This window comes from Peromyscus californicus, unplaced genomic scaffold (assembly GCF_007827085.1).
Source record: "Peromyscus californicus insignis strain IS unplaced genomic scaffold, ASM782708v3 Scaffold_48__1_contigs__length_305649, whole genome shotgun sequence".
In the NCBI taxonomy this organism is placed as follows: domain Eukaryota; kingdom Metazoa; phylum Chordata; class Mammalia; order Rodentia; family Cricetidae; genus Peromyscus; species Peromyscus californicus.
The window spans coordinates 220,934-237,007 of NW_026294560.1; the positions used below are offsets into that span (position 1 = coordinate 220,934).

General features: G+C 35.4%; 1 pseudogene; it reads left to right on the forward strand.

Annotated features, from left to right (window-relative positions):
• LOC128123716 (zinc finger protein 120-like) overlaps positions 1-14,767 on the forward strand; it is a 69,720-nt pseudogene extending 54,953 nt beyond the window's left edge.
• The last annotated feature ends 1,307 nt before the right edge of the window (positions 14,768-16,074 follow it).

Genomic DNA, 16,074 nt, shown 5'->3' on the forward strand with positions numbered 1-16,074 from the left:
CATGAAGACGTGTGCAATCCTGGTTGACACAGTTAAGTTGGCTTAGAGTTTTAAGGCACAGGCCATTGGCTGTAAATCTGTGTCAGCTTACAGCACTCAGCAGCTAATAATTTACATGAGACAAAGTCATACAAAGTCTTACTAAAGGCATTTTCTTTAACAGGAAAGTGACTACTCTTTTTCAACATCAGCATAGCCTATTATTCCTTCAATTCTTTTTATCATTTTAAAGTCAATTATTGGTATCATTTTAAAATTTTATTTTCTTTAAATGAATTACTGCTCTAATGAATATTTGTTTCTATTTCCTAATGTGTTCTTAAGTCACTAAAAATTTCATTCTATTTTTTATTAAGTGTAAGTTAATTAATTAATTAAGTTAACTAATTAATATCAGCTTAAAATAGTAGTCCTCCATCTGGGAATTACGACTCCCTTTGGGGGTGTCAAAAAACCCTATCACAAGGGTTGCTTAAGACCATCAGAAAACACAGTTGTTTACATTATGATTCATAACAATAACAAAATTATAGTTATGGGGTGGTAGTTAAAAGAATTTTATAGTTGTGGGGGTCACTACAATGTGAAGAACTGTATTAAAGGGTCACAGAATTAGGAAGATTGAGAACCACTGGTCAAATTAATGTCTTCTGTAGCTCAGGTTTCTCTCACAATACATAATTGAAACTTGTTTAAAAATTTAATGCTGACTCTGCTGCCTAGTCTTGGAAGACAGTCTTGCAACTGCCTCCAGGCAGGGCCTAGGCTGGTATGTGAAAACAAAGAATGAAAGGGTGAATGAGTTTCCTCCAATCTCTCTGACTTTTATTGGGAACTTAAAATGAAGAGGTTCTGTGCAAGAATTGAGTTCACAGATGAAGAGTAAAGCCAGGTGTATTCACAGCACAGCAAGGGAGGGGCAAGGAGTTTCAACTTTCCTACTCTCACAGTAGTTGATATGAACAATGAGAGGTGAGGTATTAATTTTTTCATGATGTCATTGTTTTAACAGTTGAGTAATATTACATTATATAAATGTACCACATCCTCTTTATACATTCTTCAGTTCAGGGATATCTTCACTATTTTTTAGTTCCCGGCTATTATGAATAAATCCTCATAAAGGAACATAGTTGAGCAAGAGTTCCTAGGGTAGGATGGAACATCCTTTGAGGATATGCCCAAGAGTGGTATAGCTGAGTCTTGAGGTCAATAGATGCCCAGTTTTCTGAGGAACCATGGTATTGATTTCCATGGTGCCTGTATTAGTTTTCACTCCTACACACAGTGGGGTTGTGTTGTCCTTGCTTCACTTCCTCATTAGCATGACATGTCACTTGGGTTTTTCATATTTGCCATTCTAACAGGTCTAAGATGGAATCTAAAAGTAATTTTGATTCAAATTTCCCTGGTGGCCAATGATGTTAAACATTTCTTCAAGTGTTTCTTGGGTATTTGACATTCGTCTGTTGAGAATTCTCTGCTTAGATCCATACTCCATTTTTTTAAATTAGTTAGATTTTCAAGGGTAGGTACATGTATTTTTCATGGTTGCAGCTCACAAATAAATACACTGAGACTTATATTTCCAAGTGCTCAGTCTGTAGCTCAAACTTGTGACTAAATAGCTCTGATAACAGAAATTAAACCATTTCTATTCATCTGTATGCAGCCCAGAGGCTTGTGGCAATTACCTTTCTGCCGTGTCTTAATTCCTTTCTGTCTGATTGGTGACTCCTCTGTCTCTGAACTCTTTTTCCCAGAATTCTTCTAGTCTGACTCTCCCTTCCAACCTCTTCCTGCCCAGCTATAGGCCAGTCAATTTGTAATTAACCTGTGAGAGTACTACATATTCACAATGTACAGAAGGATTATTCTGTAGCATTCAATATCTTGGTTTTTTTTTTTGTTGTTGTTGTTCTTTGCGTATTTTGGAGATTTGGCCTCTATTGGTTATGGGATTGTTAAAAATATTTTCCCATTCCTTAAGCTGCCTCTTTAATTGACTATGTCCTTTGCCTTATAGAAGGTTTACAGCTTCATGAGGTCCCATTTATTAATTATAGACCTTAGTGCCTGCATTCTTGGTGTTCTGTTCAGAAAGCTGTCTCCTGAGCCAGTGCATTCAAGGCTTTCCCCCACTTTGTCTTGTATCCTTTTCAGTGTGTCTGGTTTTATGTTGGGGTTTTTGACCCACTTGGACTTGAGTTTTGTTCAGCATGATGAAAGTGGATCTATTTGAATTTTTCTACATGCAGAAATTCAGATTAACAGGGACCATTTGATGAAAGTGCTGTCTTTTTATCCTTTTCATATTTCTTATTTTCGTTATCAGAAAGCATGTGTCCACATGTTTATAGATTTATGTCTGGGTCTTAAAAACTTGATTCCATTTTTCAACTTGTCTTTTTTACTGACAATGCCATGTTGTTCTTTTATTGTTCAAGATTGGTTTAGCTATTCCGTTCTTTTGGTTATTCATATGAATCTGCAAACTGTCTTTTCAAGGTGTTCAAACAAATGTGTTTGAATTTTGATGCAGATTGTGCTGAATCTTTACATTGCTCTTGGTAGGGTAGCCTTTTTACTGTGTTAATCCTACTGATCCATTAGCATGGGGGATCTATCCATCTCCTGATATCCTCTCCAATTTCTTTCTTCAAATACTTTGAAGTTTTGATCACACATGTATTTCACTTGCTTGGTTAGAGTTACTTGAACATGTTTTATAATATTTGAGGCTATTGTGAAGGGTGTTTCCCTTATTTCTTTCTCAGTCAGTTTGTCACTTTTTAGAAGAGGGATACTGATTTTTTTTGTTACCCTTGTATCTAGCCACTTTGCTGAAAGTGTTAATCAGCTGTAGTCCCCTTGTTGGAATTTTATTGTCACTTAAGTATACTATCATATCATCTACAAATAATAATACTTTGAATTTTTCCTTTCTAAATTATATCTCTTTTATGTCCTTCAGTTGTTTTCTTGGTCTATCTAGAACTTCAAGTACTATATTGAGTGGCTACAGAGAGTTCACAGCATTGTCTTGTTCCACATTTTAGTGAATTACTTTGAATTTCTTTCCATGTAATTTGTTGTTAGCTATAGGCTTGCTGTAAATTTCCTTTATTACACTTATGTATTTACCTTGTATCCCTTATCTCTCCAAGATTTTTATGATGTATGATTCTGTCAAAGTCTTTTTCAGTGTCTAATGGGATGATACAGTTTTTTTCCAGTATATTTTTATGGTAGATTGCATTTACTGATTTTTATATATTGAGTCATCACTACCTCACTACGATGAAGCCTTACTCAATCAGTTTGGATGATCTTTTGGATGTATTCTTGGAATCAGTTTGCAAATCTTTTATTGGGTATTGTTTCTCTATGTTCATGATTGCAATTGCTCTTTAATTCATTTTTTTTTATTTACCACAACACTAGAAATCTATGCTTAATTAGTTTAGTGATCTCAAGGATATCAAGCAGTGGAGTTATGATTCATTGAATAGCTGAAATTGGAACCCCAGAGTCTGTCTACCTCCAGCTTGTTGCAATCTCCAGATTTTTAAGGGCCAGTTTTGTTTTTGATTTTGTAAATTAGAATATTCTCTCTGTGTCTCTTAGTTTGAATGAGGATTTGTATGTCTTGTTGATTTTCTCACAGAACCAAATCTGTGCTTCATTGACTCCTTGTATTTTTCTTTGTCTCTATTCTGTTAATTTTTTTTGCTCAATTTGATAGTTTCTTCCAGTCTACTCCTCTTAGGTATGCTTACTTATTTTTGTTTTAGAGTTTTCATATGTGCTGCTAAGTTGCTAATATGAGAACACTTCATTCTTTTAACTTTTTAATATAGGCTCTTAGTGCTATGAAGTTTCCTCATATCAGCACTTTTGTTGTATCCCCTGAGTTTGCATACATTGTGTATTATTTCCTTGAATTCTAGAAAGTCTGTAATTTCCTTCTTTATTTTTGCCTTGACATATTTTCTTCAGTGGAGATTGGTTCATTTTCCATGAGTTTGGATGCTTTCTGTTTTTTGCTTGCTTGGTTTTAATATGTAACTGTAATCCATAGTAGTCTGATAGGATGCAGGTAGTTGTTTCAATCTTCTTGTTTATGTTGAGACTTGAATTGTGTCCAAGTGTGTGATCAACTTTAGAGAGAATTCCATGTTGTGCTGAGAATAAGGTGTATTCTTTTTCTTTGGGTAGAATATTCTATTAGATTCATATGGTTTATAAAATCCATGAGATCCAATATTTCTGTTGTTTTCATCTGGATGACATGTCCATTGTTGTGAAGGGTGTATTGAAGTCAACCACTATCAAACACTGTGTTAGAATCAATGTGTCATTTGATCTGTATAAGTATTTCTTTTACAAAAGTGGGTGACCTTGTGTTTGGGGCATATATTTTAACAATTGAAATGTCATATTTGTGGAATTGTCCTTTGAATATGGAGTATTTTTCCCCAACTCTTTTGATTAATTTTTGGTTGACATCTATTTTGGTAGATACTAAAATGGCTACACAAGCCTGCTTCTTAGTTTCAATTGATTGAATTTTTTATCCAGCCTTCACCTTTCACAAATATGATGATGAAGTGTGTTTATTGTATGCTGTGGAAGGATGGATTTTGTTTTTGAATCCATACTGTTAACTTGCATCTTCATTGGGGAATTGAGGCTATTGATATTGAGAGATATCAGGAATTATGATTATTAATATTTTTTTTGTTCTTGTTATTGGTGGTGATGATAGCATGTGAATGAGAGTATGTTTGTGTGTGTGTGTGTGTTTCCATTTCCCTTCTTTTGTTTTTGCTGATGTGATATTATTTATTTACTGTGTTTCCATGTGTAGCTAGCTTCCTTGAGTTGGATTTTTTCTTCTAGTACCTTCTGTAATGCTTGATTTATACATAGATATTGCTTAAATTTGACTTCATCATGTAATATCTTATTTTCTTCCCTTATGGCGATTGAAAATTTTCTGGATATAGTAATTTGTCATGGCATCTGTGGTTACTTAGAGCCTGCATCAATGTGTCCAAGCCCTTATGGATTTTAGAATCTCCACTGATAAGTTAGGTGTAATTTTCATAAGTCTGTCTTTATATGTTACTTGGTTTTTTTCATTTGCAGCTTTTAATATTCTCCTTTGTTCTGTATGTTTATTGATTTGCTTATTATGTGACAAGGGATTTTTCTTTTCTATTCCAATTTATGTGGTGTTTTGCATGCTTCTTTGTACCTTCATCAGCACCTCCTTTAACTTAGGAAACATTTATTATATGATTTTATTGAAAATATTTCTGGACATTTGAGCTGGGATTTTTCTCTTTCTTCTATTCCTGTCATTCATAAGTTTCGTCTCTGCATAATGTCCCAGATTTTTTGGTTGTTTTGCATCAAGTAATTTTTATATTTAACATTTTTTTGACTGATGTATCCATTTATTCTGCTGTATCCCCAGTTCCTGAGATTCTCTCTTCCATCTCTCTATTCTATTAGTGAACCTTGCCTCTGTAGTTTTTGTATTGTTTGTAGTCCTAAATTTTTCATTTCTGGAATTCCTTCAGTTTCTGTTTTCTTTATTGTTTCTATTTCCATTTTCAGATCTTAAACAGTTTTGTTTCCTTCAACTATTTGTTGGTTTATCTTGGCTTTATTTAAGTTGTTTACTGGTTTACTGCAATTGTTTGTGTTATTCTAGCTTTCTTGGAGGAATTTATTGAATTCCTCCAATTGTCTGTTTGTGCTTTCATGAATTTATTTAAGGTATTGATTTATTTTCTTTTTAAGGACCTCTATCATCTCCATATAGTTTGTTTTAAGGTCTTTTTCTTGTATTTCTGCTATGTTAGAAAATTTAGGGGGCTGGATAGATGGCTCAGAGGTTAAGAGCACTGACTGCTCTTCCAGAGGTCCTGAGTTCAATTCCTAGCAAACACATGGTGGCTCACAACCATCTATAATGAGATCTGGTGCCCTCTTCTGATATGCAGTCATATATGCTGTATATATAAAATAAATAAATCTTTAAAAAAAAGAAAATTGAGGGCCTGCTGTGATAGTATAGCTGAGCTCTGTTGGTTCCATGTTGCCCTGACTGTTACTATGTTCTTACGCTCAGCATCTGGGTTTGGGGTGATTATAAGTCTAGGTGCTGGTTTCTTTTTTTTCTTTTTTTTTTAAAGATTTATTTATTTATTATGTATACAGTTTTCCATCTGCACATATCCCTGCAGGCCAAAGAGGGCACCATATCTCATTACAGATGGTTGTGAGCCACCATGTGGTTGCTGGGAATTGAACTCAGGACCTTTGGATGAGCAAGCAGTGCTCTTAACCTCTGAGCCATCTCTCCAGCCCTAGGTGCTGGTTTCTAACATTATCTTGGTTTGATTGGAGTTTTGTTTCTGGGTTTCTCTTTGTTCTTTGGATTTTCAGAGTATGTGTTGAGTGAGTATTGTCCTGGCCTTCTTAGCTGTTGTGTTCTAGGGAGAAGGTTTGGTAGTGTTAGAAGCTGGGGGAAAATAAATGCAGGGGAGCTGATATTAGGGATCCACAGAAGACATGGAGAGGACAGAGGGGAAGATGCCTCTGGTGTTCTACTCCAGTGGTAAGGGCAACTTTTAGAATAAGGTCTAGGGTAAGTGACAGTGTGGTAGATCTGCAGGCATTTTAACTGGCATTCTGGAAGATGTAGCAAATAATTGAGCCGGGGTGTCTGCCCATTTGAGTGATGTGACTCAGATATGAAGTGAGTAGGGAAGGGTAGGTGAGGATGGTTTTTGGAATCCAGAGGGGATATGGAAAGGGAAAGGAGAAGCTGCAGTTCTGTTTCAGCCCTTGGGGTGACCCTGAGTATTGGGTCTTGGGTAACAGAGAGTGGGGAGAGTCTGTAGGTAGCCTACCTGATCCCATACCCAACATCTTAATACCAATTCATTAGGTTCCCAGAGATCATTCATTTCCTTATTTCCTTATTTAGGTTTCCCGTGAAAGACTTTCAGTTTATTGGATAAAAAGTACTATGTGGGCTGTGCATGTCACTCTGCAAGTATTCTTCTTGGGGGACTTCAGATAACAGCACCCAAGTTTTTAGGCTTATAACTACTTGATATTACCAGATCCATTTGTTGTGGTTAATCCGTGAAAGACTTTCAGTTTATATAAAAAGTACTATGTGGGCTGTGCATGTCACTCTGCAAGTATTCTTCTTGGGGGACTTCAGATAACAGCACCCAAGTTTTTAGGCTTATAACTACTTGATATTACCAGATCCAGGGAATATGCTCTTTGTTGTGTCACACATGCTCTTTCACACATAAATATACACATAAAATATGGCTAGATTTGTTTTCAAAAGCCCCGATGACTTATAAAACAATTAGAGGAAATCAGCTTGCTTTAGGTATAGAATAGAAATCACACAATATTTATTTAAAAAGCTTTTATCTTTCATTTTAATTGAAAATTTTCCATTTTCCCACTCTGATGCAGACTTGCATCCAATCTTCAATCATAGGAAAGAAAATCATTTCTAAATGATCTAACAGACATCCTTTTCATTACCAACAGAGAGTGATATAACTTTAAGAGCCAAAACCATTTTCAACAATGTAGAAATATCAGAATTCAAGGAAGTCTATCCAATTTTGGTGGAAGAGTCCTGCTCACCCAACCCATTTTTTTCATCTTTTGAGACAAGGTTTTTCTATGTAGTTTTGGTGTCTGCCCTTGATCTCACTCTGTAGACCAGTCTGGCCTCAAAATCATAGAGATCTTCCTGGCTCTGCCTCTCAAGTGCTGGAACTAAAGTTGTCTTCCACCACTGACCCCATTTTCTATTATTGGTGAAGGCGAGAACTGGAGTGCACAAGGTGAGTATTAGTCAGTGTTTTCTTTGATTTGAATTTTCATTAGAATGTAATATTTCTTGTTTAAGTGACAGTGTTATATTTGTATGTCTGCCTCTCTGTCTTCTTTTGTCAATGGTACCATCTATGTTGTATGATTATTTTATTTTATTTTATAATTTAATTTAATTTTACATATCAGCCACGGATTCCCTTGTTCTCCCCCCTGCCTTCTCCCCAGCCCACCCTACATCCCCATCTCCTCCAGGGCAAAGACTCCTCTGAGGATTGAGTTCAACCTGGTAGATTCAGTCCAGGCAGGTCCAGTCCCCTCCACCAAGGCTAAGACAAGTGTCCCTGTATAAGTCCCAGGTTTCAAACAACCAACTCATGCACTGAGTACGGGACTCAGTCCCACTGCCTATAATCTAGCTGTATTTGTTTCTCTGGAAAATGATGAACCTTCACCTATTTTTATTTTCTGGAAAACTGATACATTATGTCAGGAGTTCCTTGAGTTTATTGGTTTGACGATTTTCTGTGTACAAAAAATTAAGCTTTCTTTTCTTGCTCCTAGAAACTTGTATTTCCTCATTTTTTATCATATCTGTGTTTCTAGTTGTTATTATCATTAATATTTGCATTTTACCTACTTAAGTTATTGGTGTAGTGATATATATATATATTTTTAAATCTTCTCACATTATTGTTTTAATTAATGTCAATAATTCAGATTCTACAATCACCTTTGGGAACATCAGTTGAGGATATTCCCATCAGAATGGCTGGTTGCTAAGTCTTTGAGAGATTTTGTTGATTGATGATTGATGGGTGATGGCCTTTCCACTGAGTGTGCAATATCCCTAAGAAAGTTTGCCTGCCCTGGATAAGACAGTAAACTAAACATTAGACAATGACCAAGTAAGAGAGAAAGCCAGGAAATGAAGATTCCTCATGGTTTTGCTTCAGTTGCTAGATTGAATTTCTAACCTAAGCTTCCACAATGATGGATTGTGATCTGGCAGAATGAGCCAAATAAGCACATTCTTTACCTGAGGTACTTTTGTTTAGACAATTGAATCAGAGCAAGAAAAATTTAAGTTATAACAGAATGTGATAAACCAAAAGTGATTTTGTTATTCAAAGGTTCTGAGAATGATGACTTTTGGAGGAATGTTAAAGATAACAAAATTTAGATGGCAAAGGACATAGAAAGCTGTACACAGAGCTTAATTAGTCTTTCTCGTAGTATTTAGAAAAAAGTACTGTTGAAGGTACTGTAAACAGTTGGGGTAGAGGACATAGGATTACAGTGGGAATTAAGATAGAGGTCATTTGTATGATATTTTGGCACCTAACCTTTCTTATTTTGCCATGTTCCCAAGAAAATGAGTAAGGAAGCATTAAAAAAATAATGGGGCTGATTTCTTAGATGGAATAATGACTCCCTTGGATGCCTATTATTTATGATTCATTCAGGATTAGAGTGAAAAAATTCAAGAAGTGGATCTTAAATATATGACAAGTCTATGGGTTGTAGAGAAAAACAGGACTATGTATTTTCAGAATACAGTCAAATGCTGAACAGAGACAGGAATTTTCAGGAAGATTATAACTATTATAAAGAAGGCCTTTGCTCTACATTGGAAGTCTAGTGAGGTGTCCTAAGGGTAAGAATCCATCCTTCTATGCCATCAGTTAATGGAGGGATTAGGCAAAGTGATTCCCAGTCCCAGGAAGGAACTTCATACAAACCCTGCTGCAACTCTGATCCAAGCATGGTAGGCGCCTTCAGAACTTAGAAGCCAAATTGGGGGGAATCATTGATGGTGAATTGGTTCTGGAAACCAGAATGATACAAAATTTAAGTTCATACATTGTTAGTCTGGGTTTTCAGGTCAGCACTGTTGTAGCCATGTGTGTTTGGTATGGTAAGAGCTCCAGTGAGGACACTGTCTAAGTGCATTGCATGACACTATGAGGATGCAGCCTGCATTGCATTTGGAGACCATAAGATGTTGAGATACTTAAGCTATGAGATATCTTCCATGGAGAGCTGCATATATGGAGAGGAAGTAACCAAAGAGAGAGATGTATGGGAAGTTGTGGGTTGAGAGCCATCTAAGCCCTTTGAAAATGAAGCTCCATGTGTCTGACACAGAACTACTAGATTTGATGGTTGCCCTGCTGAGTTTCCATCTTCTCTTTATCCAATATTTCCTCATTATGTCTCAGTTCCTCTCTTTTGGAATAGGAATGGGTTTTCTCTGCCATTTATTTGTTGGAAAGATTTAAATTGTTTTCTGAATTTATAAGATGACACAGTCAAGAATTGTCTTGAGTGACAAAAGAGACTTTGGACATTTGAACAATGTAGAGGTGTTGCAGACTCTGAGGATTATTGAGGTGGCTAAATGATCATGGATAATCTTGAGCGTATAGTGACGTGGGTCAGAATCTAGTCGACTGTATTAAAAGATCCCAGATAGGATGAGGTATTTCAACATATGTCTCTCCTTGGCAGCTTTCTTCGGGGTGCTTTTAGAACCTTAAGTAGGCGGAAACTCTCTGGATGAAATATCTCATGGGGGGGTATGATATGTATCTCTATAGCCTCAACTCATTTTCTTTTCTAGGTTTCTATTATGCTGTAGTTGAAATGAATGAACCATATTCCTACTTGTACTGTCATGACTTCACCACCATTATAGATGGTATTACTAAATTACGTAAGATAGAATTAAACAAAGTAGTATTCAATGCTAAGCCATTTTCTAGCATGTTTTTTTTTTAATTTTGCTGTTTTTATATTTGTTTCTGATGATACACTTTGTCTGAGTCACCCTGACTGTCCTAAACATAGTTCTATACACCAGCCTGGCCTTAAACTCTGAGATTCACCTGACTCTTTCTTCTACATGCTTACATTAAAAAGTTGGCCAACATTCCAGGGTTTTTTTAATAGATAATATTGGGTGATTGGCCTAGAGTATACAATTTTGTACATGTCAAACTTATGCTGTTTTTCTGAGCTTTATCCCCAGCTTAAAATTTTAAATTTGGCAGAGGATATCATTCTCTTTCCCAGGATGGCAATATTCATGACATTAATAGTGCCTGGGTCTTCTAAGTCTTTAAATTACATGTGTGTGACATTCCTTTTGCTCATTTTGTTTGTTTTGATTATTTGTAATAATTATGATTCTTTTGCCTGTGTACATGGATATGCACCACACATAAGTGTGGCCCTAACAGCAGTCAAAAGAGAGTCTTAGAATCCATGAGCTTGAAATAATGAACAGTTGTGTGATTTCCCCATTTAAGTCCTAGCAATTGAACCCATCTATATGAAGGAACAGCAAAAGCTCTTAACTTCTGAGTCATCTGTCCTGCCCTGTGTTGATTATTTATAATCAATGGTGATATTGCTAATGTTATCATCTATTTGTAACTGTTTCAATAAACAGTTCTTTTTAGTAAGATTTTTTAAACTACAGTTTAAACTAGAGCAATTCAGGTTTCTGGAAGATGAATACAGAACTGGAGTGAATGCCTAACTCTTTGTAACAACTTCATTAAAAAAAGTCTCTGAGTTTATCCTATCTTTTTTGTACATTTGATTGATGTTTGCAGTGCAGACAGGTTCTTAATATTTACTTCTTGCTGTCCTGGAACTGATTTCATAGACTAGACTAACTTTCAGCTCAGAAGCACATATACCTGCCTCTGCTTTCTGAGTTCTGGGATTAAAGGCATGAGCCAATACACTAAGCTAACTCATCTTTTTTTGTAGGTAGTTATTATTCATACAATTTATCTGATGTGTACTCAGTACTGCTGATGTGTTTGCTTGTCTCTCTATGTCTGTTAATAGGCATATCTCTTGCAAGGCGATATCCCATTCAAAGCATTCAGAAACAATAGAAGCAAACCTCCTATTATGTTTCATTCTAAAATAAATTGATGATTATATTGTAATGTCTTGGCTGTAGAATAAGTGTGAGAAGCACCAGAAATATATGACTACATTGTCAAAGAAGCATGCATTTGCAATGTGGTCAGTATCATGCTTTTGTTTTATACATATATGTATGGCATACTTATGTATGGCATATTTTAGGATGCGGTGACCTATGATGATGTGCATGTCAACTTCACTCAAGAGGACCTGGCATTGCTGGATCCTTCCCAGAAGAATGTCTATAAAGATGTGATGCTAGAGACATATATGAACCTCACTGCCATAGGTAAATTTTCCTTCATACTTTAAATTAAGGCAACAACTGTTTCTTGGTTATTGATGCTCTGTGGTAATTCTGATTGAGAATGAGGAAGAATGAGGTGACTAAATCAGGCATGGTTCTAAGGATCACTGAAGATAGTAACTTAAATTTTGCACAAATTTCTGTAATATTTCATACATTTTCTCATCCTATATTTTAGGATACAATTGGGAAGATCTTGAAGTTGAAGAACATTGTCAAAGTTCTGAATGACATGAAAGGTAATTTTCATGTGAAAGCTGGTACAAATGTGCCCTGGATATATTTTAATGTATCTTTAAGTTTTAAAGAAATGCAGCAGTGTAAATAATCACAGCTTAAAGAACATTCATGATGTTCATAATCCATATACCTGAAAGGCAGGTAAGTGAATTGTGTTGGCAGGTCATTCTTTTTAGAAGAAAGACAAGCAATCAATACCTTAACAGAAATCAGCATTTGAATCATAGATCTGTCAGAGCTGTGTTGTAGAATTGCCAATTCATTTAGATTCATATCACTCATACTACCAAAGGTATACACATTGAATATATGATAAGTCTATGTCCAAAACATTCTAATAAGCAAGTAGTCCATAGTAAAGCTAGTGTTAATCTCTAGTTGTTCTGACTCTGCTAAGTTTAATGAAATGGGTTGTTAGATTCAAGAGTTAAGGAAGGATTGTAGTGGAGAATCCTTAAAACCTATAGGACATGTCCATGAGGAACAAAATGTCAAACTGTGTGGAGGCATTGTAGAAACCTTGTATTTGTTAATCTTCATTTACTAGGAATATCATATGTCACTCTGGATACAAGCCATATGAACATAGGGATATGGGAAAAAGAAATGTATTTTTGTCCATCTCAGAACAATTATAAGTTGTGTAGCAGTCCCAGGCTGAGTAGACTTGCTACATGTGATTCAAGTTTACATGTAATTGGTTTCCCACCTTAAAAGAGAATACATCAGCAAACAAACTGAAGAGAAGCCCTATGAGTAGTGGGAAGATATAATACTTCTGTCTTCCCTGGTTCACTTTGCAAATATAGTAGGATTCACAGTATAGGAAAATATATTGATGAAATAAGTGGCGTGAAAGTCTGAATTCTTCTGGTTCTTTATATATATATATATATATATATATATATATATATATATATATATATATATATATAAAAATCTCCTTGAGAAAAAATATGCCATAAATGTGAGTCCTGTCATAAAGGTTCTTACCATAATAGGCATCTCCAAATGTGGAAAATAATCGTTATTAAAGGGGAACAACGTGAGTCTAAGCTAAGTGATAAAACCTTAAGATTTGATTCCTTTTTACATGTACAACAAACTGAAAAATTAATTCTTAGAGAAATAAAGATGTAACAGTGTAATAATTGTGGTAAAGTTTTACATTTTTAAATTATCCCTGTAGGTATGAAAGAAGTCAAAAGGGAGAGAAACAATATGAATGCAATGAATGTGGTAAAGTCTTTGCACAACATGGTAATCTTAAAAGGTATCAGAAAACACATATTGAGGAAAAACTCTATGAATGTAATCAGTGTGGTAAAGCCTTTGTACTTCACAGTAATCTTGAAATGTATACAAGAACACATACTGGAGAGAAACCATATGAATGTAATCAGTGTGGTAAAGCTTTTGTACTTCATAGTAATCATGAAATGCATAGAAGAACACATACTGGAGAGAAATCCTATGAATGTAATCAGTGTGGTAAAGCCTTTGTACATTACAATCATCTTCAAAGGCACACAGGAATACATACTGGAGAGAAACCATATGAATGTAATCAGTGTGGTAAAGCCTTTGCTCAAAACAGTGTTCTTCAAATGCATAAAAGAACACATACTGGAGAGAAACGCTATGAATGTAATCAGTGTGGTAAAGCCTTTGATCACCACAGTGTTCTTCAATTGCATAAAAGAACACATAGTGGAAAGAAACCATATGAATGTGATCAATGTACTAAAGCCTTTAGACATCATAGTAATCTTCAAAGGCGTACAAGAACACATACTGGAGAGAAACCATATGAATGTGATCAATGTACTAAAGCCTTTAGACATCATAGTAATTTTCAAAGGCATACAAGAACACATACTGGAGAGAAACCCTATGAATGTGATCAATGTACTAAAGCCTTTGGACATCATAGTAATCTTCAAAGGCATACAAGAACACATACTGGAGAGAAACCCTATGAATGTAATCAGTGTGGTAAAGCCTTTGTACTTCACAGTAATCTTGAAATGCATAGAAGAACACATACTGGAGAGAAACGCTATGAATGTAATCAGTGTGGTAAAGCCTTTGTTCATTATAGTCATCTTGGAAGGCACACAAGAACACATACTGGAGAGAAACCATATGAATGTAATCATTGTGGTAAAGCCTTTGCTCAAAGCAGTGTTCTTCATATGCATAAAAGTACACATACTGGAGAGAAACCCTATGAATGTAATCAGTGTGGTAAAGCCTTTGTACAGCATGGTCATCTTCAAAGGCATGCAAGAACACATACTGGAGAGAAACCCTAGAAAAGTATTACTATTAGTGTGTAATTGGTGTATAAAAGCCTGTGAATATAACTTTACATCTTGAGCATCTATAAAAAACTCATACCAGCCTGGTGGTGGTGGCGCACGCCTTTAATCCCAGCACTCGGGAGGCAGAGCCAGGAAGATCTCTGTGAGTTCGAGGCCAGACTGGGCTACCAAGTGAGTCCCAGGAAAGGCACAAAGCTACACAGAGAAACCCTGTCTGGAAAAACCAAAAAAAAAAGTTAAAAAAAAAAACTCATACCAAAGAAATGTGACTATAAGGGATTTGATAAGATCTTTAGCAAACACACTTATATTCAGTTACACATGATTATTATGAAGAGAAATATCTCACAGGTGTCAAAATTCTCTTCAAGAATTGTGAAGTCCCTCTGTATTTGGTTTATACCTGTAAATTCACATGATCAAAAGGTCTATGGATTTAAGCAATATGGTAACTCATTTAGATTTCATATTTCAATTACATGAGATAATGAATCCAGGTGTAAAACTTCATGAATGTGTACTAATTCATTTCTGTTGCTCTGATATAACATCATGTTAATGTGAACCTATGAAAGTATTTAATTGGCCCTTGGTTCCAAAGCAATACAAGATCAGCATGAAAGTGGCATGGAAACAAGTGTCAGACATAGCAGCTAAAATAGGAAACTAAAAATTCACATTCTTAATCTGCAACGTAAAGCTTAAAGTATAAATGGGAAATGTTATACTCTCAGGCCTACCCCCAGCAGGGCAGCATTTCCTAAATTTTCCCAAATAATACCACAGATTGAGAATGATTGATTTTTCTGAAGTCAAGCCTACATGCTTGTTTTCAGTTAAATAAATCAATACATGATTGGGAGTAACTCTGTAAGTCTTCAGATGCCTCAATACCTTTACAACTAGAATTACAAGAGAAAAATATTCTTAAGTAAAAATTAGTTTGAAGATTTCTTTTAATTTTAATTATGTGATGTCTGTCTGTACTTGTGCATGTGCATTCTGCTTCTCCAGGTTAGACCCCTGGAACTTCTTGCAGTGGGAATTACTGTAAGTTGTCAAAACCCTGATTTTGGTCCTGGGGATGAGCTTGTATTAAGAGATTGGCCATGTCTCTAGCCTTGTAAATATTTTAGAGCTTTCTTTTATGTCATATTGATATCAGGAAATAGGAAAAAACTCATACAAGAGAAAAACTGCATTCGTGTAAACATTTGGTAAAACTGTTAGACACCACAGTTGTCTTCATTTTTGATACAAACAACTTAGAACATCCTGTTTTCATTTCCTTGAATTAAGTAAATTAATCAACATGTTCACTAAAGACTGATGTGAAGATCACATTATAGCTTCTATTTTGCAACATTTGAGGTA